General features: G+C 48.6%; 1 protein-coding gene, 25 non-coding genes and 1 pseudogene across 27 annotated transcripts in view; all 27 read right to left on the bottom strand.

The window, feature by feature from the left end:
- Nucleotides 1–23,712, bottom strand: part of efl1 (elongation factor like GTPase 1) — a 160,082-nt gene that overhangs the window by 90,286 nt on the left and 46,084 nt on the right. The gene's annotated exons all lie outside the window — the stretch shown is intronic.
- LOC139615180 (U6 spliceosomal RNA) lies at nucleotides 592–698 on the bottom strand. Its single transcript, XR_011687273.1, has one exon. It is a non-coding gene; the product is annotated as a U6 spliceosomal RNA (small nuclear RNA).
- LOC139615179 (U6 spliceosomal RNA) lies at nucleotides 1,401–1,507 on the bottom strand. The gene has a single exon (XR_011687272.1). It is a non-coding gene; the product is annotated as a U6 spliceosomal RNA (small nuclear RNA).
- LOC139615178 (U6 spliceosomal RNA) lies at nucleotides 2,288–2,394 on the bottom strand. The gene has a single exon (XR_011687271.1). It is a non-coding gene; the product is annotated as a U6 spliceosomal RNA (small nuclear RNA).
- On the bottom strand, nucleotides 3,097–3,203 carry LOC139615177 (U6 spliceosomal RNA). Its single transcript, XR_011687270.1, has one exon. It is a non-coding gene; the product is annotated as a U6 spliceosomal RNA (small nuclear RNA).
- LOC139615176 (U6 spliceosomal RNA) lies at nucleotides 3,906–4,012 on the bottom strand. The gene has a single exon (XR_011687269.1). It is a non-coding gene; the product is annotated as a U6 spliceosomal RNA (small nuclear RNA).
- LOC139615209 (U6 spliceosomal RNA) lies at nucleotides 4,793–4,899 on the bottom strand. Its single transcript, XR_011687301.1, has one exon. It is a non-coding gene; the product is annotated as a U6 spliceosomal RNA (small nuclear RNA).
- Nucleotides 5,681–5,787, bottom strand: LOC139615152 (U6 spliceosomal RNA). The gene has a single exon (XR_011687248.1). It is a non-coding gene; the product is annotated as a U6 spliceosomal RNA (small nuclear RNA).
- Nucleotides 6,562–6,668, bottom strand: LOC139615175 (U6 spliceosomal RNA). Its single transcript, XR_011687268.1, has one exon. It is a non-coding gene; the product is annotated as a U6 spliceosomal RNA (small nuclear RNA).
- On the bottom strand, nucleotides 7,371–7,477 carry LOC139615159 (U6 spliceosomal RNA). Its single transcript, XR_011687254.1, has one exon. It is a non-coding gene; the product is annotated as a U6 spliceosomal RNA (small nuclear RNA).
- On the bottom strand, nucleotides 8,258–8,364 carry LOC139615174 (U6 spliceosomal RNA). Its single transcript, XR_011687267.1, has one exon. It is a non-coding gene; the product is annotated as a U6 spliceosomal RNA (small nuclear RNA).
- Nucleotides 9,067–9,173, bottom strand: LOC139615172 (U6 spliceosomal RNA). Its single transcript, XR_011687265.1, has one exon. It is a non-coding gene; the product is annotated as a U6 spliceosomal RNA (small nuclear RNA).
- On the bottom strand, nucleotides 9,954–10,060 carry LOC139615171 (U6 spliceosomal RNA). Its single transcript, XR_011687264.1, has one exon. It is a non-coding gene; the product is annotated as a U6 spliceosomal RNA (small nuclear RNA).
- LOC139615169 (U6 spliceosomal RNA) lies at nucleotides 10,841–10,947 on the bottom strand. The gene has a single exon (XR_011687263.1). It is a non-coding gene; the product is annotated as a U6 spliceosomal RNA (small nuclear RNA).
- LOC139615168 (U6 spliceosomal RNA) lies at nucleotides 11,650–11,756 on the bottom strand. Its single transcript, XR_011687262.1, has one exon. It is a non-coding gene; the product is annotated as a U6 spliceosomal RNA (small nuclear RNA).
- Nucleotides 12,459–12,565, bottom strand: LOC139615167 (U6 spliceosomal RNA). Its single transcript, XR_011687261.1, has one exon. It is a non-coding gene; the product is annotated as a U6 spliceosomal RNA (small nuclear RNA).
- LOC139615208 (U6 spliceosomal RNA) lies at nucleotides 13,346–13,452 on the bottom strand. The gene has a single exon (XR_011687300.1). It is a non-coding gene; the product is annotated as a U6 spliceosomal RNA (small nuclear RNA).
- LOC139615166 (U6 spliceosomal RNA) lies at nucleotides 14,228–14,334 on the bottom strand. Its single transcript, XR_011687260.1, has one exon. It is a non-coding gene; the product is annotated as a U6 spliceosomal RNA (small nuclear RNA).
- Nucleotides 15,115–15,221, bottom strand: LOC139615165 (U6 spliceosomal RNA). The gene has a single exon (XR_011687259.1). It is a non-coding gene; the product is annotated as a U6 spliceosomal RNA (small nuclear RNA).
- LOC139615206 (U6 spliceosomal RNA) lies at nucleotides 16,002–16,108 on the bottom strand. The gene has a single exon (XR_011687298.1). It is a non-coding gene; the product is annotated as a U6 spliceosomal RNA (small nuclear RNA).
- Nucleotides 16,889–16,995, bottom strand: LOC139615164 (U6 spliceosomal RNA). The gene has a single exon (XR_011687258.1). It is a non-coding gene; the product is annotated as a U6 spliceosomal RNA (small nuclear RNA).
- LOC139615163 (U6 spliceosomal RNA) lies at nucleotides 17,776–17,882 on the bottom strand. Its single transcript, XR_011687257.1, has one exon. It is a non-coding gene; the product is annotated as a U6 spliceosomal RNA (small nuclear RNA).
- Nucleotides 18,585–18,691, bottom strand: LOC139615153 (U6 spliceosomal RNA). Its single transcript, XR_011687249.1, has one exon. It is a non-coding gene; the product is annotated as a U6 spliceosomal RNA (small nuclear RNA).
- On the bottom strand, nucleotides 19,472–19,578 carry LOC139615207 (U6 spliceosomal RNA). Its single transcript, XR_011687299.1, has one exon. It is a non-coding gene; the product is annotated as a U6 spliceosomal RNA (small nuclear RNA).
- LOC139615196 (U6 spliceosomal RNA) lies at nucleotides 20,281–20,387 on the bottom strand. Its single transcript, XR_011687288.1, has one exon. It is a non-coding gene; the product is annotated as a U6 spliceosomal RNA (small nuclear RNA).
- LOC139615184 (U6 spliceosomal RNA) lies at nucleotides 21,090–21,196 on the bottom strand. The gene has a single exon (XR_011687277.1). It is a non-coding gene; the product is annotated as a U6 spliceosomal RNA (small nuclear RNA).
- Nucleotides 21,664–21,759, bottom strand: LOC139615162 (U6 spliceosomal RNA; annotated as a pseudogene).

The raw sequence follows: 23,712 nt of genomic DNA, 5'->3' as shown, positions 1-23,712 counted from the left end.
CACACAAGCCCAGACACAGCTCTTTCTCCAATTTTTCAATCACACACTCGCAGTAGTGACATACTGTCTGTTTGTTCTGTTTGCATGTTTATGAAATTCCCCAACAGAGTAACACCAAAAATACCTCGACAATGAAAAGAGGGCGGTGCCCCATCTTTGATTCCGCCTCCAGGCTCAACTTGGGCCTCAAGCATAAAGGTAAAAGGACTACATTTACGTGGTGCTTTTCTGTCCTTAACGGCCACTCAAACTGCTTTTGGATAATTCACGCAGCGCATCTCTAGCACATACGCATACACCGATGGAGACCCTCTGAGTGGTGGACAACCAGCTCTGCATCCTCAACCACAGACACAGAAGCATCTGCGCCTATGACTCATCCCAGGACAAGTATATGCCTTTCAAACTAAATCTCAGCATCTGTCTGCTCAATCTGATGTTGATGGCTATGGACAAGGGATTGCCTCCTCTTCTCACTGCTACAAACTGATGATTTTGGTTGTGGGGTGTGGAAGGGAACACCAGCGATTCCAGCCATATACGACAGGCACGTGTGCCCATTTGATGCTCGACAACCACGCCTGGCAGATCAAAATGTGGAAACGCTTCACGAGTTTGCGTGTCATCCTTTCGCAGGGGCCATGCTAATCTTCTCTGTATCGATTCCAATTTATTATATGTGCTGCCTGAGCAAGCACAGTGGTGCTGATGTGACAAACTGCCATTTACTCCCCCTATGGTAGAACGGCCCCTCAACAGCGGTGCCGACTCCAGGGCTCCTTTCCCTAGCGGATGGCAGCCTTCAGGGTCACACAAGCCCAGACACAGCTCTTTCTCCAATTTTTCAATCACACACTCGCAGTAGTGACATACTGTCTGTTTGTTCTGTTTGCATGTTTATGAAATTCCCCAACAGAGTAACACCAAAAATACCTCGACAATGAAAAGAGGGCGGTGCCCCATCTTTGATTCCGCCTCCAGGCTCAACTTGGGCCTCAAGCATAAAGGTAAAAGGACTACATTTACGTGGTGCTTTTCTGTCCTTAACGGCCACTCAAACTGCTTTTGGATAATTCACGCAGCGCATCTCTAGCACATACGCATACACCGATGGAGACCCTCTGAGTGGTGGACAACCAGCTCTGCATCCTCAACCACAGACACAGAAGCATCTGCGCCTATGACTCATCCCAGGACAAGTATATGCCTTTCAAACTAAATCTCAGCATCTGTCTGCTCAATCTGATGTTGATGGCTATGGACAAGGGATTGCCTCCTCTTCTCACTGCTACAAACTGATGATTTTGGTTGTGGGGTGTGGAAGGGAACACCAGCGATTCCAGCCATATACGACAGGCACGTGTGCCCATTTGATGCTCGACAACCACGCCTGGCAGATCAAAATGTGGAAACGCTTCACGAGTTTGCGTGTCATCCTTTCGCAGGGGCCATGCTAATCTTCTCTGTATCGATTCCAATTTATTATATGTGCTGCCTGAGCAAGCACAGTGGTGCTGATGTGACAAACTGCCATTTACTCCCCCTATGGTAGAACGGCCCCTCAACAGCGGTGCCGACTCCAGGGCTCCTTTCCCTAGCGGATGGCAGCCTTCAGGGTCACACAAGCCCAGACACAGCTCTTTCTCCAATTTTTCAATCACACACTCGCAGTAGTGACATACTGTCTGTTTGTTCTGTTTGCATGTTTATGAAATTCCCCAACAGAGTAACACCAAAAATACCTCGACAATGAAAAGAGGGCGGTGCCCCATCTTTGATTCCGCCTCCAGGCTCAACTTGGGCCTCAAGCATAAAGGTAAAAGGACTACATTTACGTGGTGCTTTTCTGTCCTTAACGGCCACTCAAACTGCTTTTGGATAATTCACGCAGCGCATCTCTAGCACATACGCATACACCGATGGAACATCGGGACCAATTCGGGGGTCAGTGTCTTGCCCAAGGACACATCGACAAACTGGAAAAGCCAGGGATCGAACCACCGACCCTCTGAGTGGTGGACGACCAGCTCTGCATCCTCAACCACAGACGCAGAAGCATCTGCGCCTATGACTCATCCCAGGACAAGTGTATGCCTTTCAAACTAAATCTCAGCATCTGTCTGCTCAATCTGATGTTGATGGCTATGGACAAGGTATTGCCTCCTCTTCTCACTGCTACAAACTGATGATTTTGGTTGTGAGGTGTGGCAAGGAACACCAGCGATTCCAGCCACATACGACAGGCACGTGTGCCCATTTGATGCTCGACAACCACGCCTGGCAGATCAAAATGTGGAAACGCTTCACGAGTTTGCGTGTCATCCTTTCGCAGGGGCCATGCTAATCTTCTCTGTATCGATTCCAATTTATTATATGTGCTGCCTGAGCAAGCACAATGGTGCTGATGCGACAAACTGCCATTTACTCCCCCTATGGTAGAACGGCCCCTCAACAGCGGTGCCGACTCCAGGGCTCCTTTCCCTAGCGGACGGCAGCCTTCAGGGTCACACAAGCCCAGACACAGCTCTTTCTCCAATTTTTCAATCACACACTCGCAGTAGTGACATACTGTCTGTTTGTTCTGTTTGCATGTTTATGAAATTCCCCAACAGAGTAACACCAAAAATACCTCGACAATGAAAAGAGGGCGGTGCCCCATCTTTGATTCCGCCTCCAGGCTCAACTTGGGCCTCAAGCATAAAGGTAAAAGGACTACATTTACGTGGTGCTTTTCTGTCCTTAACGGCCACTCAAACTGCTTTTGGATAATTCACGCAGCGCATCTCTAGCACATACGCATACACCGATGGAGACCCTCTGAGTGGTGGACAACCAGCTCTGCATCCTCAACCACAGACACAGAAGCATCTGCGCCTATGACTCATCCCAGGACAAGTATATGCCTTTCAAACTAAATCTCAGCATCTGTCTGCTCAATCTGATGTTGATGGCTATGGACAAGGGATTGCCTCCTCTTCTCACTGCTACAAACTGATGATTTTGGTTGTGGGGTGTGGAAGGGAACACCAGCGATTCCAGCCATATACGACAGGCACGTGTGCCCATTTGATGCTCGACAACCACGCCTGGCAGATCAAAATGTGGAAACGCTTCACGAGTTTGCGTGTCATCCTTTCGCAGGGGCCATGCTAATCTTCTCTGTATCGATTCCAATTTATTATATGTGCTGCCTGAGCAAGCACAGTGGTGCTGATGTGACAAACTGCCATTTACTCCCCCTATGGTAGAACGGCCCCTCAACAGCGGTGCCGACTCCAGGGCTCCTTTCCCTAGCGGATGGCAGCCTTCAGGGTCACACAAGCCCAGACACAGCTCTTTCTCCAATTTTTCAATCACACACTCGCAGTAGTGACATACTGTCTGTTTGTTCTGTTTGCATGTTTATGAAATTCCCCAACAGAGTAACACCAAAAATACCTCGACAATGAAAAGAGGGCGGTGCCCCATCTTTGATTCCGCCTCCAGGCTCAACTTGGGCCTCAAGCATAAAGGTAAAAGGACTACATTTACGTGGTGCTTTTCTGTCCTTAACGGCCACTCAAACTGCTTTTGGATAATTCACGCAGCGCATCTCTAGCACATACGCATACACCGATGGAGACCCTCTGAGTGGTGGACAACCAGCTCTGCATCCTCAACCACAGACACAGAAGCATCTGCGCCTATGACTCATCCCAGGACAAGTATATGCCTTTCAAACTAAATCTCAGCATCTGTCTGCTCAATCTGATGTTGATGGCTATGGACAAGGGATTGCCTCCTCTTCTCACTGCTACAAACTGATGATTTTGGTTGTGGGGTGTGGAAGGGAACACCAGCGATTCCAGCCATATACGACAGGCACGTGTGCCCATTTGATGCTCGACAACCACGCCTGGCAGATCAAAATGTGGAAACGCTTCACGAGTTTGCGTGTCATCCTTTCGCAGGGGCCATGCTAATCTTCTCTGTATCGATTCCAATTTATTATATGTGCTGCCTGAGCAAGCACAGTGGTGCTGATGTGACAAACTGCCATTTACTCCCCCTATGGTAGAACGGCCCCTCAACAGCGGTGCCGACTCCAGGGCTCCTTTCCCTAGCGGATGGCAGCCTTCAGGGTCACACAAGCCCAGACACAGCTCTTTCTCCAATTTTTCAATCACACACTCGCAGTAGTGACATACTGTCTGTTTGTTCTGTTTGCATGTTTATGAAATTCCCCAACAGAGTAACACCAAAAATACCTCGACAATGAAAAGAGGGCGGTGCCCCATCTTTGATTCCGCCTCCAGGCTCAACTTGGGCCTCAAGCATAAAGGTAAAAGGACTACATTTACGTGGTGCTTTTCTGTCCTTAACGGCCACTCAAACTGCTTTTGGATAATTCACGCAGCGCATCTCTAGCACATACGCATACACCGATGGAACATCGGGACCAATTCGGGGGTCAGTGTCTTGCCCAAGGACACATCGACAAACTGGAAAAGCCAGGGATCGAACCACCGACCCTCTGAGTGGTGGACGACCAGCTCTGCATCCTCAACCACAGACGCAGAAGCATCTGCGCCTATGACTCATCCCAGGACAAGTGTATGCCTTTCAAACTAAATCTCAGCATCTGTCTGCTCAATCTGATGTTGATGGCTATGGACAAGGTATTGCCTCCTCTTCTCACTGCTACAAACTGATGATTTTGGTTGTGAGGTGTGGCAAGGAACACCAGCGATTCCAGCCACATACGACAGGCACGTGTGCCCATTTGATGCTCGACAACCACGCCTGGCAGATCAAAATGTGGAAACGCTTCACGAGTTTGCGTGTCATCCTTTCGCAGGGGCCATGCTAATCTTCTCTGTATCAATTCCAATTTATTATATGTGCTGCCTGAGCAAGCACAGTGGTGCTGATTGCGACAAACTGCCATTTACTCCCCCTATGGTAGAACGGCCCCTCAACAGCGGTGCCGACTCCAGGGCTCCTTTCCCTAGCGGACGGCAGCCTTCAGGGTCACACAAGCCCAGACACAGCTCTTTCTCCAATTTTTCAATCACACACTCACAGTAGTGACATACTGTCTGTTTGTTCTGTTTGCATGTTTATGAAATTCCCCAACAGAGTAACACCAAAAATACCTCGACAATGAAAAGAGGGCGGTGCCCCATCTTTGATTCCGCCTCCAGGCTCAACTTGGGCCTCAAGCATAAAGGTAAAAGGACTACATTTACGTGGTGCTTTTCTGTCCTTAACGGCCACTCAAACTGCTTTTGGATAATTCACGCAGCGCATCTCTAGCACATACGCATACACCGTTGGAACATCGGGACCAATTCGGGGGTCAGTGTCTTGCCCAAGGACACATCGACAAACTGGAAAAGCCGGGGATCGAACCACCGACCCTCTGAGTGGTGGACGACCAGCTCTGCATCCTCAACCACAGACGCAGAAGCATCTGCGCCTCTGAATCATCCCAGGACAAGTATATGCCTTTCAAACTAAATCTCAGCATCTGTCTGCTCAATCTGATGTTGATGGCTATGGACAAGGGATTGCCTCCTCTTCTCACTGCTACAAACTGATGATTTCGGTTGTGAGGTGTGGCAAGGAACACCAGCGATTCCAGCCATATACGACAGGCACGTGTGCCCATTTGATGCTCGACAACCACGCCTGGCAGATCAAAATGTGGAAATGCTTCACGAGTTTGCGTGTCATCCTTTCGCAGGGGCCATGCTAATCTTTTCTGTATCGATTCCAATTTATTATATGTGCTGCCTGAACAAGCACAATGGTGCTGATGCGACAAACTGCCATTTACTCCCCCTATGGTAGAACGGCCCCTCAACAGCGGTGCCAACTCCAGGGCTCCTTTCCCTAGCGGACGGCAGCCTTCAGGGTCACACAAGCCCAGACACAGCTCTTTCTCCAATTTTTCAATCACACACTCACAGTAGTGACATACTGTCTGTTTGTTCTGTTTGCATGTTTATGAAATTCCCCAACAGAGTAACACCAAAAATACCTCGACAATGAAAAGAGGGCGGTGCCCCATCTTTGATTCCGCCTCCAGGCTCAACTTGGGCCTCAAGCATAAAGGTAAAAGGACTACATTTACGTGGTACTTTTCTGTCCTTAACGGCCACTCAAACTGCTTTTGGATAATTCACGCAGCGCATCTCTAGCACATACGCATACACCGATGGAACATCGGGACCAATTCGGGGGTCAGTGTCTTGCCCAAGGACACATCGACAAACTGGAAAAGCCAGGGATCGAACCACCGACCCTCTTAGTGGTGGACGACCAGCTCTGCATCCTCAACCACAGAAGCATCTGCGCCTATGACTCATCCCAGGACAAGTATATGCCTTTCAAACTAAATCTCAGCATCTGTCTGCTCAATCTGATGTTGATGGCTATGGACAAGGGATTGCCTCCTCTTCTCACTGCTACAAACTGATGATTTCGGTTGTGGGGTGTGGAAGGGAACACCAGCGATTCCAGCCATATACGACAGGCACGTGTGCCCATTTGATGCTCGACAACCACGCCTGGCAGATCAAAATGTGGAAACGCTTCACGAGTTTGCGTGTCATCCTTTCGCAGGGGCCATGCTAATCTTCTCTGTATCGATTCCAATTTATTATATGTGCTGCCTGAGCAAGCACAGTGGTGCTGATGTGACAATCTGCCATTTACTCCCCCTATGGTAGAACGGCCCCTCAACAGCGGTGCCGACTCCAGGGCTCCTTTCCCTAGCGGACGGCAGCCTTCAGGGTCACACAAGCCCAGACACAGCTCTTTCTCCAATTTTTCAATCACACACTCACAGTAGTGACATACTGTCTGTTTGTTCTGTTTGCATGTTTATGAAATTCCCCAACAGAGTAACACCAAAAATACCTCGACAATGAAAAGAGGGCGGTGCCCCGTCTTTGATTCCGCCTCCAGGCTCAACTTGGGCCTCAAGCATAAAGGTAAAAGGACTACATTTACGTGGTGCTTTTCTGTCCTTAACGGCCACTCAAACTGCTTTTGGATAATTCACGCAGCGCATCTCTAGCACATACGCATACACCGATGGAGACCCTCTGAGTGGTGGACAACCAGCTCTGCATCCTCAACCACAGACACAGAAGCATCTGCGCCTATGACTCATCCCAGGACAAGTATATGCCTTTCAAACTAAATCTCAGCATCTGTCTGCTCAATCTGATGTTGATGGCTATGGACAAGGGATTGCCTCCTCTTCTCACTGCTACAAACTGATGATTTTGGTTGTGGGGTGTGGAAGGGAACACCAGCGATTCCAGCCATATACGACAGGCACGTGTGCCCATTTGATGCTCGACAACCACGCCTGGCAGATCAAAATGTGGAAACGCTTCACGAGTTTGCGTGTCATCCTTTCGCAGGGGCCATGGTAATCTTCTCTGTATCGATTCCAATTTATTATATGTGCTGCCTGAGCAAGCACAGTGGTGCTGATGTGACAAACTGCCATTTACTCCCCCTATGGTAGAACGGCCCCTCAACAGCGGTGCCGACTCCAGGGCTCCTTTCCCTAGCGGACGGCAGCCTTCAGGGTCACACAAGCCCAGACACAGCTCTTTCTCCAATTTTTCAATCACACACTCGCAGTAGTGACATACTGTCTGTTTGTTCTGTTTGCATGTTTATGAAATTCCCCAACAGAGTAACACCAAAAATACCTCGACAATGAAAAGAGGGCGGTGCCCCATCTTTGATTCCGCCTCCAGGCTCAACTTGGGCCTCAAGCATAAAGGTAAAAGGACTACATTTACGTGGTGCTTTTCTGGTCTTAACGGCCACTCAAACTGCTTTTGGATAATTCACGCAGCGCATCTCTAGCACATACGCATACACCGATGGAACATCGGGACCAATTCGGGGGTCAGTGTCTTGCCCAAGGACACATCGACAAACTGGAAAAGCCAGGGATCGAACCACCGACCCTCTGAGTGGTGGACGACCAGCTCTGCATCCTCAACCACAGACGCAGAAGCATCTGCGCCTATGACTCATCCCAGGACAAGTGTATGCCTTTCAAACTAAATCTCAGCATCTGTCTGCTCAATCTGATGTTGATGGCTATGGACAAGGTATTGCCTCCTCTTCTCACTGCTACAAACTGATGATTTTGGTTGTGAGGTGTGGCAAGGAACACCAGCGATTCCAGCCACATACGACAGGCACGTGTGCCCATTTGATGCTCGACAACCACGCCTGGCAGATCAAAATGTGGAAACGCTTCACGAGTTTGCGTGTCATCCTTTCGCAGGGGCCATGCTAATCTTCTCTGTATCGATTCCAATTTATTATATGTGCTGCCTGAGCAAGCACAATGGTGCTGATGCGACAAACTGCCATTTACTCCCCCTATGGTAGAACGGCCCCTCAACAGCGGTGCCGACTCCAGGGCTCCTTTCCCTAGCGGACGGCAGCCTTCAGGGTCACACAAGCCCAGACACAGCTCTTTCTCCAATTTTTCAATCACACACTCGCAGTAGTGACATACTGTCTGTTTGTTCTGTTTGCATGTTTATGAAATTCCCCAACAGAGTAACACCAAAAATACCTCGACAATGAAAAGAGGGCGGTGCCCCATCTTTGATTCCGCCTCCAGGCTCAACTTGGGCCTCAAGCATAAAGGTAAAAGGACTACATTTACGTGGTGCTTTTCTGTCCTTAACGGCCACTCAAACTGCTTTTGGATAATTCACGCAGCGCATCTCTAGCACATACGCATACACCGATGGAGACCCTCTGAGTGGTGGACAACCAGCTCTGCATCCTCAACCACAGACACAGAAGCATCTGCGCCTATGACTCATCCCAGGACAAGTATATGCCTTTCAAACTAAATCTCAGCATCTGTCTGCTCAATCTGATGTTGATGGCTATGGACAAGGGATTGCCTCCTCTTCTCACTGCTACAAACTGATGATTTTGGTTGTGGGGTGTGGAAGGGAACACCAGCGATTCCAGCCATATACGACAGGCACGTGTGCCCATTTGATGCTCGACAACCACGCCTGGCAGATCAAAATGTGGAAACGCTTCACGAGTTTGCGTGTCATCCTTTCGCAGGGGCCATGCTAATCTTCTCTGTATCGATTCCAATTTATTATATGTGCTGCCTGAGCAAGCACAGTGGTGCTGATGTGACAAACTGCCATTTACTCCCCCTATGGTAGAACGGCCCCTCAACAGCGGTGCCGACTCCAGGGCTCCTTTCCCTAGCGGATGGCAGCCTTCAGGGTCACACAAGCCCAGACACAGCTCTTTCTCCAATTTTTCAATCACACACTCGCAGTAGTGACATACTGTCTGCTTGTTCTGTTTGCATGTTTATGAAATTCCCCAACAGAGTAACACCAAAAATACCTCGACAATGAAAAGAGGGCGGTGCCCCATCTTTGATTCCGCCTCCAGGCTCAACTTGGGCCTCAAGCATAAAGGTAAAAGGACTACATTTACGTGGTGCTTTTCTGTCCTTAACGGCCACTCAAACTGCTTTTGGATAATTCACGCAGCGCATCTCTAGCACATACGCATACACCGATGGAACATCGGGACCAATTCGGGGGTCAGTGTCTTGCCCAAGGACACATCGACAAACTGGAAAAGCCAGGGATCGAACCACCGACCCTCTGAGTGGTGGACGACCAGCTCTGCATCCTCAACCACAGACGCAGAAGCATCTGCGCCTATGACTCATCCCAGGACAAGTGTATGCCTTTCAAACTAAATCTCAGCATCTGTCTGCTCAATCTGATGTTGATGGCTATGGACAAGGTATTGCCTCCTCTTCTCACTGCTACAAACTGATGATTTTGGTTGTGAGGTGTGGCAAGGAACACCAGCGATTCCAGCCACATACGACAGGCACGTGTGCCCATTTGATGCTCGACAACCACGCCTGGCAGATCAAAATGTGGAAACGCTTCACGAGTTTGCGTGTCATCCTTTCGCAGGGGCCATGCTAATCTTCTCTGTATCGATTCCAATTTATTATATGTGCTGCCTGAGCAAGCACAGTGGTGCTGATGTGACAAACTGCCATTTACTCCCCCTATGGTAGAACGGCCCCTCAACAGCGGTGCCGACTCCAGGGCTCCTTTCCCTAGCGGATGGCAGCCTTCAGGGTCACACAAGCCCAGACACAGCTCTTTCTCCAATTTTTCAATCACACACTCGCAGTAGTGACATACTGTCTGCTTGTTCTGTTTGCATGTTTATGAAATTCCCCAACAGAGTAACACCAAAAATACCTCGACAATGAAAAGAGGGCGGTGCCCCATCTTTGATTCCGCCTCCAGGCTCAACTTGGGCCTCAAGCATAAAGGTAAAAGGACTACATTTACGTGGTGCTTTTCTGTCCTTAACGGCCACTCAAACTGCTTTTGGATAATTCACGCAGCGCATCTCTAGCACATACGCATACACCGATGGAACATCGGGACCAATTCGGGGGTCAGTGTCTTGCCCAAGGACACATCGACAAACTGGAAAAGCCAGGGATCGAACCACCGACCCTCTGAGTGGTGGACGACCAGCTCTGCATCCTCAACCACAGACGCAGAAGCATCTGCGCCTATGACTCATCCCAGGACAAGTGTATGCCTTTCAAACTAAATCTCAGCATCTGTCTGCTCAATCTGATGTTGATGGCTATGGACAAGGTATTGCCTCCTCTTCTCACTGCTACAAACTGATGATTTTGGTTGTGAGGTGTGGCAAGGAACACCAGCGATTCCAGCCACATACGACAGGCACGTGTGCCCATTTGATGCTCGACAACCACGCCTGGCAGATCAAAATGTGGAAACGCTTCACGAGTTTGCGTGTCATCCTTTCGCAGGGGCCATGCTAATCTTCTCTGTATCGATTCCAATTTATTATATGTGCTGCCTGAGCAAGCACAATGGTGCTGATGCGACAAACTGCCATTTACTCCCCCTATGGTAGAACGGCCCCTCAACAGCGGTGCCGACTCCAGGGCTCCTTTCCCTAGCGGACGGCAGCCTTCAGGGTCACACAAGCCCAGACACAGCTCTTTCTCCAATTTTTCAATCACACACTCGCAGTAGTGACATACTGTCTGTTTGTTCTGTTTGCATGTTTATGAAATTCCCCAACAGAGTAACACCAAAAATACCTCGACAATGAAAAGAGGGCGGTGCCCCATCTTTGATTCCGCCTCCAGGCTCAACTTGGGCCTCAAGCATAAAGGTAAAAGGACTACATTTACGTGGTGCTTTTCTGTCCTTAACGGCCACTCAAACTGCTTTTGGATAATTCACGCAGCGCATCTCTAGCACATACGCATACACCGATGGAGACCCTCTGAGTGGTGGACAACCAGCTCTGCATCCTCAACCACAGACACAGAAGCATCTGCGCCTATGACTCATCCCAGGACAAGTATATGCCTTTCAAACTAAATCTCAGCATCTGTCTGCTCAATCTGATGTTGATGGCTATGGACAAGGGATTGCCTCCTCTTCTCACTGCTACAAACTGATGATTTTGGTTGTGGGGTGTGGAAGGGAACACCAGCGATTCCAGCCATATACGACAGGCACGTGTGCCCATTTGATGCTCGACAACCACGCCTGGCAGATCAAAATGTGGAAACGCTTCACGAGTTTGCGTGTCATCCTTTCGCAGGGGCCATGCTAATCTTCTCTGTATCGATTCCAATTTATTATATGTGCTGCCTGAGCAAGCACAGTGGTGCTGATGTGACAAACTGCCATTTACTCCCCCTATGGTAGAACGGCCCCTCAACAGCGGTGCCGACTCCAGGGCTCCTTTCCCTAGCGGATGGCAGCCTTCAGGGTCACACAAGCCCAGACACAGCTCTTTCTCCAATTTTTCAATCACACACTCGCAGTAGTGACATACTGTCTGTTTGTTCTGTTTGCATGTTTATGAAATTCCCCAACAGAGTAACACCAAAAATACCTCGACAATGAAAAGAGGGCGGTGCCCCATCTTTGATTCCGCCTCCAGGCTCAACTTGGGCCTCAAGCATAAAGGTAAAAGGACTACATTTACGTGGTGCTTTTCTGTCCTTAACGGCCACTCAAACTGCTTTTGGATAATTCACGCAGCGCATCTCTAGCACATACGCATACACCGATGGAGACCCTCTGAGTGGTGGACAACCAGCTCTGCATCCTCAACCACAGACACAGAAGCATCTGCGCCTATGACTCATCCCAGGACAAGTATATGCCTTTCAAACTAAATCTCAGCATCTGTCTGCTCAATCTGATGTTGATGGCTATGGACAAGGGATTGCCTCCTCTTCTCACTGCTACAAACTGATGATTTTGGTTGTGGGGTGTGGAAGGGAACACCAGCGATTCCAGCCATATACGACAGGCACGTGTGCCCATTTGATGCTCGACAACCACGCCTGGCAGATCAAAATGTGGAAACGCTTCACGAGTTTGCGTGTCATCCTTTCGCAGGGGCCATGCTAATCTTCTCTGTATCGATTCCAATTTATTATATGTGCTGCCTGAGCAAGCACAGTGGTGCTGATGTGACAAACTGCCATTTACTCCCCCTATGGTAGAACGGCCCCTCAACAGCGGTGCCGACTCCAGGGCTCCTTTCCCTAGCGGATGGCAGCCTTCAGGGTCACACAAGCCCAGACACAGCTCTTTCTCCAATTTTTCAATCACACACTCGCAGTAGTGACATACTGTCTGTTTGTTCTGTTTGCATGTTTATGAAATTCCCCAACAGAGTAACACCAAAAATACCTCGACAATGAAAAGAGGGCGGTGCCCCATCTTTGATTCCGCCTCCAGGCTCAACTTGGGCCTCAAGCATAAAGGTAAAAGGACTACATTTACGTGGTGCTTTTCTGTCCTTAACGGCCACTCAAACTGCTTTTGGATAATTCACGCAGCGCATCTCTAGCACATACGCATACACCGATGGAACATCGGGACCAATTCGGGGGTCAGTGTCTTGCCCAAGGACACATCGACAAACTGGAAAAGCCAGGGATCGAACCACCGACCCTCTGAGTGGTGGACGACCAGCTCTGCATCCTCAACCACAGACGCAGAAGCATCTGCGCCTATGACTCATCCCAGGACAAGTGTATGCCTTTCAAACTAAATCTCAGCATCTGTCTGCTCAATCTGATGTTGATGGCTATGGACAAGGTATTGCCTCCTCTTCTCACTGCTACAAACTGATGATTTTGGTTGTGAGGTGTGGCAAGGAACACCAGCGATTCCAGCCACATACGACAGGCACGTGTGCCCATTTGATGCTCGACAACCACGCCTGGCAGATCAAAATGTGGAAACGCTTCACGAGTTTGCGTGTCATCCTTTCGCAGGGGCCATGCTAATCTTCTCTGTATCAATTCCAATTTATTATATGTGCTGCCTGAGCAAGCACAGTGGTGCTGATTGCGACAAACTGCCATTTACTCCCCCTATGGTAGAACGGCCCCTCAACAGCGGTGCCGACTCCAGGGCTCCTTTCCCTAGCGGACGGCAGCCTTCAGGGTCACACAAGCCCAGACACAGCTCTTTCTCCAATTTTTCAATCACACACTCACAGTAGTGACATACTGTCTGTTTGTTCTGTTTGCATGTTTATGAAATTCCCCAACAGAGTAACACCAAAAATACCTCGACAATGAAAAGAGGGCGGTGCCCCATCTTTGATTCCGCCTCCAGGCTCAACTTGGGCCTCAAGCATAAAGGTAAAAGGACTACATTTACGTGGTGCTTTTCTGTCCTTAACGGCCACTCAAACTGCTTTTGGATAATTCACGCAGCGCATCTCTAGCACATACGCATACACCGATGGAACATCGGGACCAATTCGGGGGTCAGTGTCTTGCCCAAGGACACATCGACAAACTGGAAAAGCCAGGGATCGAACCACCGACCCTCTTTGTGGTGGACGACCAGCTCTGCATCCTCAACCACAGAAGCATCTGCGCCTATGACTCATCCCAGGACAAGTATATGCCTTTCAAACTAAATCTCAGCATCTGTCTGCTCAATCTGATGTTGATGGCTATGGACAAGGGATTGCCTCCTCTTCTCACTGCTACAAACTGATGATTTCGGTTGTGGGGTGTGGAAGGGAACACCAGCGATTCCAGCCATATACGACAGGCACGTGTGCCCATTTGATGCTCGACAACCACGCCTGGCAGATCAAAATGTGGAAACGCTTCACGAGTTTGCGTGTCATCCTTTCGCAGGGGCCATGCTAATCTTCTCTGTATCGATTCCAATTTATTATATGTGCTGCCTGAGCAAGCACAGTGGTGCTGATGTGACAATCTGCCATTTACTCCCCCTATGGTAGAACGGCCCCTCAACAGCGGTGCCGACTCCAGGGCTCCTTTCCCTAGCGGACGGCAGCCTTCAGGGTCACACAAGCCCAGACACAGCTCTTTCTCCAATTTTTCAATCACACACTCACAGTAGTGACATACTGTCTGTTTGTTCTGTTTGCATGTTTATGAAATTCCCCAACAGAGTAACACCAAAAATACCTCGACAATGAAAAGAGGGCGGTGCCCCGTCTTTGATTCCGCCTCCAGGCTCAACTTGGGCCTCAAGCATAAAGGTAAAAGGACTACATTTACGTGGTGCTTTTCTGTCCTTAACGGCCACTCAAACTGCTTTTGGATAATTCACGCAGCGCATCTCTAGCACATACGCATACACCGTTGGAACATCGGGACCAATTCGGGGGTCAGTGTCTTGCCCAAGGACACATCGACAAACTGGAAAAGCCAGGGATCGAACCACCGACCCTCTGAGTGGTGGACGACCAGCTCTGCATCCTCAACCACAGACGCAGAAGCATCTGCGCCTATGACTCATCCCAGGACAAGTATATGCCTTTCAAACTAAATCTCAGCATCTGTCTGCTCAATCTGATGTTGATGGCTATGGACAAGGGATTGCCTCCTCTTCTCACTGCTACAAACTGATGATTTCGGTTGTGAGGTGTGGCAAGGAACACCAGCGATTCCAGCCATATACGACAGGCACGTGTGCCCATTTGATGCTCGACAACCACGCCTGGCAGATCAAAATGTGGAAACGCTTCACGAGTTTGCGTGTCATCCTTTCGCAGGGGCCATGCTAATCTTCTCTGTATCGATTCCAATTTATTATATGTGCTGCCTGAGCAAGCACAGTGGTGCTGATGCGACAAACTGCCATTTACTCCCCCTATGGTAGAACGGCCCCTCAACAGCGGTGCCGACTCCAGGGCTCCTTTCCCTAGCGGACGGCAGCCTTCAGGGTCACACAAGCCCAGACACAGCTCTTTCTCCAATTTTTCAATCACACACTCACAGTAGTGACATACTGTCTGTTTGTTCTGTTTGCATGTTTATGAAATTCCCCAACAGAGTAACACCAAAAATACCTCGACAATGAAAAGAGGGCGGTGCCCCATCTTTGATTCCGCCTCCAGGCTCAACTTGGGCCTCAAGCATAAAGGTAAAAGGACTACATTTACGTGGTGCTTTTCTGTCCTTAACGGCCACTCAAACTGCTTTTGGATAATTCACGCAGCGCATCTCTAGCACATACGCATACACCGTTGGAACATCGGGACCAATTCGGGGGTCAGTGTCTTGCCCAAGGACACATCGACAAACTGGAAAAGCCGGGGATCGAACCACCGACCCTCTGAGTGGTGGACGACCAGCTCTGCATCCTCAACCACAGACGCAGAAGCATCTGCGCCTCTGAATCATCCCAGGACAAGTATATGCCTTTCAAACTAAATCTCAGCATCTGTCTGCTCAATCTGATGTTGATGGCTATGGACAAGGGATTGCCTCCTCTTCTCACTGCTACAAACTGATGATTTCGGTTGTGAGGTGTGGCAAGGAACACCAGCGATTCCAGCCATATACGACAGGCACGTGTGCCCATTTGATGCTCGACAACCACGCCTGGCAGATCAAAATGTGGAAACGCTTCACGAGTTTGCGTGTCATCCTTTCGCAGGGGCCATGCTAATCTTCTCTGTATTGATTCCAATTTATTATATGTGCTGCCTGAGCAAGCACAGTGGTGCTGATGTGACAATCTGCCATTTACTCCCCCTATGGTAGAACGGCCCCTCAACAGCGGTGCCGACTCCAGGGCTCCTTTCCCTAGCGGACGGCAGCCTTCAGGGTCACACAAGCCCAGACACAGCTCTTTCTCCAATTTTTCAATCACACACTCACAGTAGTGACATACTGTCTGTTTGTTCTGTTTGCATGTTTATGAAATTCCCCAACAGAGTAACACCAAAAATACCTCGACAATGAAAAGAGGGCGGTGCCCCGTCTTTGATTCCGCCTCCAGGCTCAACTTGGGCCTCAAGCATAAAGGTAAAAGGACTACATTTACGTGGTGCTTTTCTGTCCTTAACGGCCACTCAAACTGCTTTTGGATAATTCACGCAGCGCATCTCTAGCACATACGCATACACCGTTGGAACATCGGGACCAATTCGGGGGTCAGTGTCTTGCCCAAGGACACATCGACAAACTGGAAAAGCCGGGGATCGAACCACCGACCCTCTGAGTGGTGGACGACCAGCTCTGCATCCTCAACCACAGACGCAGAAGCATCTGCGCCTATGACTCATCCCAGGACAAGTATATGCCTTTCAAACTAAATCTCAGCATCTGTCTGCTCAATCTGATGTTGATGGCTATGGACAAGGGATTGCCTCCTCTTCTCACTGCTACAAACTGATGATTTCGGTTGTGAGGTGTGGCAAGGAACACCAGCGATTCCAGCCATATACGACAGGCACGTGTGCCCATTTGATGCTCGACAACCACGCCTGGCAGATCAAAATGTGGAAACGCTTCACGAGTTTGCGTGTCATCCTTTCGCAGGGGCCATGCTAATCTTCTCTGTATCGATTCCAATTTATTATATGTGCTGCCTGAGCAAGCACAGTGGTGCTGATGCGACAAACTGCCATTTACTCCCCCTATGGTAGAACGGCCCCTCAACAGCGGTGCCGACTCCAGGGCTCCTTTCCCTAGCGGACGGCAGCCTTCAGGGTCACACAAGCCCAGACACAGCTCTTTCTCCAATTTTTCAATCACACACTCACAGTAGTGACATACTGTCTGTTTGTTCTGTTTGCATGTTTATGAAATTCCCCAACAGAGTAACACCAAAAATACCTCGACAATGAAAAGAGGGCGGTGCCCCATCTTTGATTCCGCCTCCAGGCTCAACTTGGGCCTCAAGCATAAAGGTAAAAGGACTACATTTACGTGGTACTTTTCTGTCCTTAACGGCCACTCAAACTGCTTTTGGATAATTCACGCAGCGCATCTCTAGCACATACGCATACACCGATGGAACATCGGGACCAATTCGGGGGTCAGTGTCTTGCCCAAGGACACATCGACAAACTGGAAAAGCCAGGGATCGAACCACCGACCCTCTGAGTGGTGGACGACCAGCTCTGCATCCTCAACCACAGACGCAGAAGCATCTGCGCCTATGACTCATCCCAGGACAAGTGTATGCCTTTCAAACTAAATCTCAGCATCTGTCTGCTCAATCTGATGTTGATGGCTATGGACAAGGTATTGCCTCCTCTTCTCACTGCTACAAACTGATGATTTTGGTTGTGAGGTGTGGCAAGGAACACCAGCGATTCCAGCCACATACGACAGGCACGTGTGCCCATTTGATGCTCGACAACCACGCCTGGCAGATCAAAATGTGGAAACGCTTCACGAGTTTGCGTGTCATCCTTTCGCAGGGGCCATGCTAATCTTCTCTGTATCGATTCCAATTTATTATATGTGCTGCCTGAGCAAGCACAATGGTGCTGATGCGACAAACTGCCATTTACTCCCCCTATGGTAGAACGGCCCCTCAACAGCGGTGCCGACTCCAGGGCTCCTTTCCCTAGCGGACGGCAGCCTTCAGGGTCACACAAGCCCAGACACAGCTCTTTCTCCAATTTTTCAATCACACACTCGCAGTAGTGACATACTGTCTGTTTGTTCTGTTTGCATGTTTATGAAATTCCCCAACAGAGTAACACCAAAAATACCTCGACAATGAAAAGAGGGCGGTGCCCCATCTTTGATTCCGCCTCCAGGCTCAACTTGGGCCTCAAGCATAAAGGTAAAAGGACTACATTTACGTGGTGCTTTTCTGTCCTTAACGGCCACTCAAACTGCTTTTGGATAATTCACGCAGCGCATCTCTAGCACATACGCATACACCGATGGAGACCCTCTGAGTGGTGGACAACCAGCTCTGCATCCTCAACCACAGACACAGAAGCATCTGCGCCTATGACTCATCCCAGGACAAGTATATGCCTTTCAAACTAAATCTCAGCATCTGTCTGCTCAATCTGATGTTGATGGCTATGGACAAGGGATTGCCTCCTCTTCTCACTGCTACAAACTGATGATTTTGGTTGTGGGGTGTGGAAGGGAACACCAGCGATTCCAGCCATATACGACAGGCACGTGTGCCCATTTGATGCTCGACAACCACGCCTGGCAGATCAAAATGTGGAAACGCTTCACGAGTTTGCGTGTCATCCTTTCGCAGGGGCCATGCTAATCTTCTCTGTATCGATTCCAATTTATTATATGTGCTGCCTGAGCAAGCACAGTGGTGCTGATGTGACAAACTGCCATTTACTCCCCCTATGGTAGAACGGCCCCTCAACAGCGGTGCCGACTCCAGGGCTCCTTTCCCTAGCGGACGGCAGCCTTCAGGGTCACACAAGCCCAGACACAGCTCTTTCTCCAATTTTTCAATCACACACTCGCAGTAGTGACGTACTGTCTGTTTGTTCTGTTTGCATGTTTATGAAATTCCCCAACAGAGTAACACCAAAAATACCTCGACAATGAAAAGAGGGCGGTGCCCCGTCTTTGATTCCGCCTCCAGGCTCAACTTGGGCCTCAAGCATAAAGGTAAAAGGACTACATTTACGTGGTGCTTTTCTGTCCTTAACGGCCACTCAAACTGCTTTTGGATAATTCACGCAGCGCATCTCTAGCACATACGCATACACCGTTGGAACATCGGGACCAATTCGGGGGTCAGTGTCTTGCCCAAGGACACATCGACAAACTGGAAAAGCCGGGGATCGAACCACCGACCCTCTGAGTGGTGGACGACCAGCTCTGCATCCTCAACCACAGACGCAGAAGCATCTGCGCCTATGACTCATCCCAGGACAAGTGTATGCCTTTCAAACTAAATCTCAGCATCTGTCTGCTCAATCTGATGTTGATGGCTATGGACAAGGTATTGCCTCCTCTTCTCACTGCTACAAACTGATGATTTTGGTTGTGAGGTGTGGCAAGGAACACCAGCGATTCCAGCCACATACGACAGGCACGTGTGCCCATTTGATGCTCGACAACCACGCCTGGCAGATCAAAATGTGGAAACGCTTCACGAGTTTGCGTGTCATCCTTTCGCAGGGGCCATGCTAATCTTCTCTGTATCGATTCCAATTTATTATATGTGCTGCCTGAGCAAGCACAATGGTGCTGATGCGACAAACTGCCATTTACTCCCCCTATGGTAGAACGGCCCCTCAACAGCGGTGCCGACTCCAGGGCTCCTTTCCCTAGCGGACGGCAGCCTTCAGGGTCACACAAGCCCAGACACAGCTCTTTCTCCAATTTTTCAATCACACACTCGCAGTAGTGACATACTGTCTGTTTGTTCTGTTTGCATGTTTATGAAATTCCCCAACAGAGTAACACCAAAAATACCTCGACAATGAAAAGAGGGCGGTGCCCCATCTTTGATTCCGCCTCCAGGCTCAACTTGGGCCTCAAGCATAAAGGTAAAAGGACTACATTTACGTGGTGCTTTTCTGTCCTTAACGGCAACTCAAACTGCTTTTGGATAATTCACGCAGCGCATCTCTAGCACATACGCATACACCGATGGAGACCCTCTGAGTGGTGGACGACCAGCTCTGCATCCTCAACCACAGACGCAGAAGCATCTGCGCCTATGACTCATCCCAGGACAAGTATATGCCTTTCAAACTAAATCTCAGCATCTGTCTGCTCAATCTGATGTTGATGGCTATGGACAAGGGATTGCCTCCTCTTCTCACTGCTACAAACTGATGATTTCGGTTGTGAGGTGTGGCAAGGAACACCAGCGATTCCAGCCACATACGACAGGCACGTGTGCCCATTTGATGCTCGACAACCACGCCTGGCAGATCAAAATGTGGAAACGCTTCACGAGTTTGCGTGTCATCCTTTCGCAGGGGCCATGCTAATCTTCTCTGTATCGATTCCAATTTATTATATGTGCTGCCTGAGCAAGCACAGTGGTGCTGATGCGACAAACTGCCATTTACTCCCCCTATGGTAGAACGGCCCCTCAACAGCGGTGCCGACTCCAGGGCTCCTTTCCCTAGCGGACGGCAGCCTTCAGGGTCACACAAGCCCAGACACAGCTCTTTCTCCAATTTTTCAATCACACACTCGCAGTAGTGACATACTGTCTGTTTGTTCTGTTTGCATGTTTATGAAATTCCCCAACAGAGTAACACCAAAAATACCTCGACAATGAAAAGAGGGCGGTGCCCCATCTTTGATTCCGCCTCCAGGCTCAACTTGGGCCTCAAGCATAAAGGTAAAAGGACTACATTTACGTGGTGCTTTTCTGGCCTTAACGGCCACTCAAACTGCTTTTGGATAATTCACGCAGCGCATCTCTAGCACATACGCATACACCGATGGAGACCCTCTGAGTGGTGGACGACCAGCTCTGCATCCTCAACCACAGACGCAGAAGCATCTGCGCCTATGACTCATCCCAGGACAAGTATATGCCTTTCAAACTAAATCTCAGCATCTGTCTGCTCAATCTGATGTTGATGGCTATGGACAAGGGATTGCCTCCTCTTCTCACTGCTACAAACTGATGATTTCGGTTGTGAGGTGTGGCAAGGAACACCAGCGATTCCAGCCATATACGACAGGCACGTGTGCCCATTTGATGCTCGACAACCACGCCTGGCAGATCAAAATGTGGAAACGCTTCACGAGTTTGCGTGTCATCCTTTCGCAGGGGCCATGCTAATCTTCTCTGTATCGATTCCAATTTATTATATGTGCTGCCTGAGCAAGCACAGTGGTGCTGATTGCGACAAACTGCCATTTACTCCCCCTATGGTAGAACGGCCCCTCAACAGCGGTGCCGACTCCAGGGCTCCTTTCCCTAGCGGACGGCAGCCTTCAGGGTCACACAAGCCCAGACACAGCTCTTTCTCCAATTTTTCAATCACACACTCGCAGTAGTGACATACTGTCTGTTTGTTCTGTTTGCATGTTTATGAAATTCCCCAACAGAGTAACACCAAAAATACCTCGACAATGAAAAGAGGGCGGTGCCCCATCTTTGATTCCGCCTCCAGGCTCAACTTGGGCCTCAAGCAAAATGGTAAAAGGACTACATTTACGTGGTGCTTTTCTGTCCTTAACGGCCACTCAAACTGCTTTTGGCTAATTCATGCAGCGCATCTCTAGCACATACGCATACACCGATGGCACATTGGGACCAATTCGGGGGTCAGCTCGACAACCACGCCTGGTATATCAAAATGTGGAAACACTTCATGAGTTTGCGTGTAATCCTTTCGCGCGGGCCATGCTAATCTTCTCTTTATCGATTCCAATTTGCTGCCTGAGGAAGCACACTGGTGCTGATGCGACGAACCCTGGTTGGCTCTGGTTTGGTTGAAGGCTTTGTATGGATTGGACTCAGCCATCAACTGTCCTTCCACCTCTTTTTGTGTCTTAACCAGTAAGGATTTGCTTGTCAACACACTAGGCTCTGCTTTACATGCACTTTTCAATTGCACTCTTAATGCAGCCGTTTCTTGTCTTTCGTGTCACAGGCAAGGCGTTTTATGGGCAAGGTATTGCCTCCTCTTCTCACTTACACAAAAATACTGAATGTTTGTGTGTAGTTTCACAGTGGGCTGTGTCTTCATTTGTCAGTTCATCTCAAAGATTTTGAATTGAGTTAAAAACTACAGAGTCAGACAATTTACCAGACATTAAACAAGTCCTTTGTCCATGTAATGGAATTAACACAGTCGAATTTGGAAATCCTTTATTGTCAGTAACTGTCAGTTACAATGGTCACTGGTTAAAATATGAGGTCTGCGATAGTGTTATGGATCATGTCAAGACTGTCAAAATGTGAAGTTAAAAAGAAAAAAACTCAAGGTGCAATTTCAATTTCATTGTTGTAAAATCAAGCACTTTCTTTTAACAGCTAACTTTTTAATTTTGAAAAGCTTCCTCTACAGCACTTCTTTTCTTTAAAATTAGAAAAGGACGTCATTGTTAGAAAACTCGGTACAAAAAATAAAACATAGAACTTGTTGGGTTTTAATTGATTACCCCTCTCCTCACTTTCTGTCACTGTCACATGCATGGTCTTTGTTTTAAACAAAAATGTGTAGCTTTGTATGAAGATTGTACACACAGATGCTCAAATCTTGGAGCTGGCTGACTGTTAGAGCAGATGCAGGACATTACTGGCTGACTCCTGTGTAACTTGAAACTGTAATTACTCTGAGGTGATTTGATCCCGAGAGGCTTTCCAATCCAACAAACAAAAATAGAGCTGAAAGATGAAAAAGTAATTCAAGGGATCCAGAACAACCAACAGCTGCTGCACACAGACATACAAAAGACTTGATTTGGAATGAAATGCATAGCATCAGAGCTGAAGATGGGACAACTCTCAGCAAGTACTTACATTAACATCCTTTGAATGTGTTTCTAAAACGAGCATGTGGTCTTACTAGCTCTGGCACACAACTTAATCTGAGTGACCTGGTGAAAAGCATAGCTAGAGGCAGACATGCAATAACTGCACTAAAGGAATATTTCAATCAATTTGAAGTTATTTCAGAGATCATCTAAATTGTATGAACATATGTCTCGCTGCCTGAAGGCAAAATCTCAACTCCAAAACAGACCAGCTCCACGTAATAGTCCCACGTTTTGTTATTTTTCGCTAAATTGGTTACGAAAACCTCAATAGGAGAGAAAAAAAAACACATGCATGAAACAGACAGAAACAACCAATTTGTTCTTAAAGGTGTGAACATGTTTTTAAATTACTACTGTTCTTAAGTTGCAATATGCAGACACTGGATAAGAGTTCCAGGCAATATTTGTGCTAGTACAATGGTTTTCATACCCCAGGGGGGTGCCAGAGAACTTCAGAGGAGGCGTGGTGTGAGAAAAAATAAACTAGAAAAAGTAAACATCTGGTTAGCTAAACTCAGCTGTGCATGTGGCAAAATGGATCAACTTTTTTTTCCCTCTCTACAGTGCATCCCTGCATCAACCAGTTTTGTGAACCACAGATGCACTGTCCTATCACCCGGCGCAAAGCATGCTTACATACCACTACATACAGGCGGGTGTACTACGTGCATACATTCTGGCTGAAAATGCACTTCAGATGATTGGATAAGTCAGGTGGAACATTAGAATAAAGCCCACAGAAGGTTGGAGTGGTTCTTTGGGGCATGTAGTGTGTTGCACAATGTTAAGAGGCGTTCATGACGCATGAGGCTCTGCAGAGACGTTTCTTTTTACTACCCGGCATCCGTCCCAGTGTTTCC

The sequence above is a fragment of the Trachinotus anak genome, unplaced genomic scaffold (assembly GCF_046630095.1).
Source record: "Trachinotus anak isolate AG129_WGS33_773 ecotype Australia unplaced genomic scaffold, CSIRO_AGI_Tana_v1 ptg000042l, whole genome shotgun sequence".
In the NCBI taxonomy this organism is placed as follows: domain Eukaryota; kingdom Metazoa; phylum Chordata; class Actinopteri; order Carangiformes; family Carangidae; genus Trachinotus; species Trachinotus anak.
Note: the sequence above shows the minus strand (reverse complement) of the source record. Positions and strands in the feature narration are given on the sequence as shown.